At 54.5% G+C, this 6,067-nt stretch overlaps 1 pseudogene; it reads left to right on the top strand.

Annotated features, from left to right (window-relative positions):
* Positions 1 to 3,364: 3,364 nt before the first annotated feature.
* Positions 3,365 to 4,742, top strand: LOC124703772 (annotated as a pseudogene).
* The last annotated feature ends 1,325 nt before the right edge of the window (positions 4,743 to 6,067 follow it).

Here is a 6,067-nt window from a genome sequence, read left to right on the forward strand (position 1 = left end):
CAAGAGCGTTAGGCATATGGGGACAGATTTGTGGCTCATCCAAATGACTCCACATTTTTTTGTTGGTGGACCGGCTTTCATGGCGCCAAATAAAGCATAGTCCTAGATTTGCACCGTGGTAGATACCATGCCACGACAAAGTTATGTCGTCGTAGGTGGTAGGATGACCGGAACTTGTTTATGGAGAGGTTAGTGAACAGAGACATCAAAATACCTTCGATGTGATGTTACAATAGGTCCCATTATAAAGACTAGTCAAGCGTGTCCCGCTGACTAGTCAAACATATCTCTTTTACTAGTGTGACCCACCGCTGCAAATCTTTGACATCATATCACATGCACAACGTCTCCCGCAACTGCACTCCAAATGCTAGTCACTCCTACCCACCCCCCCTCCCCCAATGAATCTTCAGCGGTGGGCGGCATTGAAGGAAACTAGTGGCGGCACAAAGATGGAACCTGATAATGGAGGCGCCATTGTAAACTATGCATTTTCGTCTTGATACTATTTGGGCGTTTTTCTGTCTCAATGCCATTTTGGGTTTTTGATTACACAAACTTATTTTTGGGGCTTTCTTAGGACGACATAGTGTGGCATTGGATCTATGATCCGGAATGGAGCAGCATCCTTTTGAGGTATGATGAAAAGAGAAGATATCGTTGTATTAGGTACCACACAAACTCGTCGCATATGAGGGCAAACACACGAGCCGTGGGTTCCTCGACTGCCACACCCAACCCGTGTGTGCCTCCACTTGGAATGGGATGATGCAGCGCACTTGCCATAGCTGGAACATGCATAGTGGAAACATGGAAGGAAGCATTCAAGGAAGGTAGCTACTTTCTGAATAGGAGTAACACCCCGTCCTGGAGCAAGGAAAACATGATGACTAATGAGTACATGGGTCGGACTGAGATCCGGTGCCTTGCATAAGACAAGGCATGGATGAACAGTAATGTGCCTTGACCCCCTTCTTCACCGTTGGATCAAGAATCAATGCCGGATGAACGTTCACAATGCATGTGTACGCATGCTACAGAACCTCTGCTACAGCAGTGTCTACAGTGCGTGTGCTACAGTACCTACTGTTTATTGCTGTAGGACTCAAATCTTGTTCATCCATTTTTGATCCAACGTCCGAAACAGCAAGGTATGGTACTGTTCCTTCGTGCCTTGTCTGAAGCAAGGCACCAGATCTCAGTCCACATGGGTCACCCAATGATTTAGCCCGTGCAACTACATTAGTGTTTCTAGTCAACCTTGGTGTCACCACCTAATTTGGATAAAAGCATCACGAAAACTGCCAATCCTCCACGAAGACCGGTTACGCCGGGAGCCCCGAACTAGATGGTGTCACGGTGCACTAAACCACCAAATCGTGGATGTAACATGCGTCAGTCCACAATTTGTCTAAATCTGTTTAGACAAATCTCGGACGTCTATTTATGAACGGAGGTAGTACATGAATAATGTATGCATAAAAAATGGAGTGATGTCATCTGACCGAAAATAAAGGTAAATCTAAAAAAAAAACTGTGGCATAGATGTTTTTTGATGTTTATATAACAAGTTATAATAAGTTTTTTTGTAAGGAAGAAAAGACCACGTCACAACAAGTCAGCACCAAAATAGCCAAGTATCCAAATCGGGAGGCGAGCAACCCAAAGCGCTTCGCCCTAGGAGCATCTCCACCGGCAGCCCTGAATAGGCGCCGGCAGGGGCGCCGACACCTCCGTTTGGAGGGCGCCGGCACAACATCCTCTATCTGGGGATGCTGCTCCCACACCGGCGCACCCCATACGCCAGCCCGATAGATTTTGAAATTTAAAATGTTATTTAAAAACCCAAATTCATACAAAATTTATACAAAAGTAGCTCGGATTTAAACATAACTAAAACTTAAACTTAATCCTGATCTACTGGCCGTCGGTTGGGACGCTCGATGGCCCTGCCTCGTCGTCGTTCTTCGCCATTGCCGCATGCGTCCGTGGCCGCTTCTCCTCCCTTGCTTCGCGCATCTGGCGGTGGAGCATGGTGGCCGGCGTCGCAGGGACTTGCCGGCGGCGCTGTCCCCGCGCTTTCAGCCTTTCCCGAGAAGCTTCGATCTCGGCGCGCCTCACCTGCTGGCGGGCGAACGCCTCGTAGTGGCGATGAGCGTTGAGCTCTGCGAGCTTCTGTCACTCCGCCTCCATGAGGCGGCATCCCACCTCCTCCGTGGCCGCTCGCTTGCGCGAGATCTCGAGGACGTGCTCGAGGTTCGCGTCGTTGGCGAACTCGCGCTCCTCCTCCTTCAACCGCTGGTATCGTTGCGCGTTCAGCGACGCGAGGATCACCGTCTACTCCGGGTCGGCGGGGGCCTGCGGCGGCTCACCCGACTGCGCTGCCTCCTCCGCCGCCTCTGCTTCCGCGTCTGCGACGTAGACCTCGTGCCATGCCTCGAACCGTGGATCCTCGTTCTCGTCGGAGCTGTGCTCCGCGTCGGCCTGCGGCTCCGGCTGCGACTGCGGTGGTGGTGGAGGCAGCGCGCGGCCGTTGAGGCCAAGCATCGAGTAGGTGTTCTTCAGACTGCGCTACATTTTGATGTGGAGAGGAGAGAATGGAGCGGTGGTGGTGGAGATGAGAGGAGAGAATGAAGCGGCGGTGGTGGACGGCGTACGTACTATATAGTGGTGGCAACTACCCACATTTACGGCGGCTGGACGCCGCGTGGCCAGTCGCTGCCCTCGTGGCCGCTTCGGTTTCCGCGAGGGAGACCATTAAATGCCGATGACCAACCTTCCCGCGTCGCGGCCGATGCGAACCATCGCGTTCTCTCGCTGACAAGGCGCCCCACCTGCGAAAACCGTCGTTCCGCGAGGCGTCGGCGCGCCCGATTCGCGCTCTTGGCCAAGGGGCCGGCACGGGGATGCCGGCGATTCTATTGGGCTCGAAAAATGCCCGGCGCCGTTTGGGACGCACCGGTGCGAGCCTAAAAATGACGTGGACCGCTAAATCGCTATCGGGACCGTTATCGAGGCAGCCGGTGGAGATGGTCTGCCAACATAAAAACCAACCGGATGCTGAACCATGTTTGGAAGATCTGACTGACACGGACGTCGTGCACTTTTCCGGTGCTTTCGAATTAGGGAAGGAACTGAAAGCGAAACCGTGTACTAGCAGTACTAGGATTCATCCTCGGACAAGTTAACCCAAAGGCGGTTCAGGAAAGGCTCGAAACCTTCTCGGATTCATACTGCCCAAGGATATAAGGCCATGAACCCCGATCACTGAGATGCACATTTTCCTGGCCTCGCTAATCAATCTCCTCTGGCTAGCGAGTGAGTTCGTCTCCGTGCGTCGTCGCTGATCGATCCCGAGGGAAGGATGGCGGTGTACTACCGGTAGAAGAGCGGCGTGGACACGTTCTCTCTACCTGTCGCGGCGCCCTCCATTTCCGTCGGCGAGGTGAAGCGCCTAATCATGGGGACTAGCCGCCACGGCCACGGCCGGACGCGCGGCCGGGGTCCCAGGGAGGGCATCGCGATCTCCGACGCGCAGACCGGCGAGGAGTACACGGACGACAGCGCGTTGGTCCTGCGCAACACGACGGTGGTGGTGCGCCGAGTCGCCGGGCCTCCGGCCGATGCCATCGTGTCGGCACCCACTCAACGCCCTAAAGCGACACAAGACGGCGGCGGTTCTTCGTCGGATTCTTCCTCGAGGTCGAGCGCGTCGGCGGGAGCCGAGGAGGACGACGAGGCCAAGGCTATCAGCGCGGTGATCGACGCCGCGGAACTCAAGTGGGAGGGGCCGTCTCGTTACAATCACCGTGGCGCAGCATACCATGGGCCGGCGCCGCATGCCGGCTACGTTTGCCGCAGGTGCCGCGTCCCGGGCCACTTCATCCAGCACTGCCCCACCAACGGCGACGCGAGGTTCGACTTCGGAAAGGCGACGTCGGTGCTTTCGCCTGCTCCGGTGGCACCAGTCGACGACGACGACGGCGTCCCCGCGGATCTCCACTGCAAGATTTGCAAGAAGGTGATGGCTGACGCGGTGGTGACGAGCAAGTGCTGCTTCAGCAGTTACTGCGACAGGTGCATCCGAGCCCACATCGTCGCCAACTCCAAGTGCGTGTGCGGGGCGCCGGCGCGCGCAGACAATCTGATCCCCAACCTGGCGCTGCGCACAACCATCTCCAACATCCTCGCCGCCAGGGCCGGCAGCGCTTCCGGTGAAAAAACAGAGAAACAGAGGAGCTCTGTTGGCAGCAACCCGGTCGCGGCCACCTCGCAACATAGCCAAGTTTCTTCCAAGATGGGCGCCGCCTTGGAGCACAGCGATGGGAGCGATTCAACATCGGCTCCAGCGGCGGCGCATGAGCCAAGAAAGAAGAGGCGCGAGACGACGGACACAGCGGGAGCGCGCGCCGCCAACCATGCCGGTCATCAATACGGCTGCTACGACGCTCCTCCTTTTGCCCCGGCATGCTACGATCATGCTTTCTTTGGTGGGGTGGCCAGCCGATCCTTCCATGTACTACGGCTACGGCGGCATGCCTTACGCTTACGGTGGCGGCGGTTACCCGATGGGCCAGCAGCAATCTGACGCTATGGGCAACATGACAGCTTCGTATGGCTACCAGGGCGAACGCCACGACGGCAGGAAGAGGACGGGATGCGACGATCAGAGGCAGCATGACCGCAGTTTCAAGAGAAGGTGCAGTGGGAGCAGATCACAGGTCGCGTTAGTTCTGACGTGAAGGTGCTGATGGTCTGGAGCTGCTCTGGTGCCCAATGATGCATGATAGTCTGATGAGGGATCTAGTCTGATAAGGTTTGATAATTGAGTTGTAGTTGCTCGAGAGTGTATTGAACTGTAACAAAGAGCTGGATTCGTACAAGTGCACTTGGGCATGTGAAGCTCTTGTCTTGCCTGTAACTGTAACATCCCAACTATCCTTTTTGTAGCAATAAAAAGAACAAGGGGTCCATTTGTGCATGTCCTGCTTGTATTCGTGCCAGTAGTCATTTTTCTTTGCGGGGTTAGTAGCCATTTTTAATAAATAAGTGGCGGTTGAAGTACTTTTGGATGCGAGTAACTTTTAGTGTTTTTTTTTTGAAACCTTTGACTATAGGGGTGTTGACGTCAGAAACCCCCTGGCGGGCAGAGACGGGCAACACGGTAGAGCCGGGAACAACTAGGGCTGCGGCTGGCCCCAGTCCCTCAGAGCGACGGCCCGCAAAGCCTCCTGGTCGCACGTCCGATGTTTATCACAAGGGCGTGCCACCTGACCTATACCTCGGTCGTGAAGGTGTGGATGATGCCTCGCTTAGTTTCCCGCAGGGCACACACGTAAACATTAAATACGAGCCTCAATCGGCTCTCGAGTTATCCCGTGAATCGGCTCAAAGAGCCGATCCACCCATGATTCGGACGAGGTGTCCGAATATATGGTGGTCCCGCTTGATCAAGGTAAAGCTAATGAGATCTACGACGATTTAGGGTTTTCACCGCATAATCGGATCATCCTACTCACGATTGGGCCTCGCGCTCGCGCACGGTGACCGTAAGCCGATCCTAGACAGGGCCTAAAAACCAACACGAGGTTGATCCCCGGAACATCCTTTCTAGGGCTAGCAAACGCCACCCTACACGCCGCTGGATCCTCCAACCCTTTGTAAGGCCTAACTATTGCGGATGTTAAACTAATCCTTGATGAAACAAGGAGCAACCGTAACGGATCAGATCTACTAAACTATGATCAAGTGGGTGCCGCCCCTACACCTAAGATAGGTGTAAGGGCGGCTAGACATGCAAGGGTTGCACTACGAAAGCATGTAATATGAAGAACAATGCTAACCCTAACATATCTAAGATAACTACGTTGCTCGCCATAAAAAAGGCTCCAGTACGAGCAACGCATGAACAACGTGGGCAGGCTTGTGCTGCCTAGATCGCAAGATGCGATCTAGGCAGCATGATGCTTACCGGTAGAAACCCTCGAGACGAAGGAGTTGGCGATGCGCCGAGATTTGTTTGTGGTTGAGCGTTGGTTGTTGTTTATTCCGTAAACCCTAGATACAT

This window comes from Lolium rigidum, chromosome 3 (assembly GCF_022539505.1).
Source record: "Lolium rigidum isolate FL_2022 chromosome 3, APGP_CSIRO_Lrig_0.1, whole genome shotgun sequence".
Classification (NCBI taxonomy): domain Eukaryota; kingdom Viridiplantae; phylum Streptophyta; class Magnoliopsida; order Poales; family Poaceae; genus Lolium; species Lolium rigidum.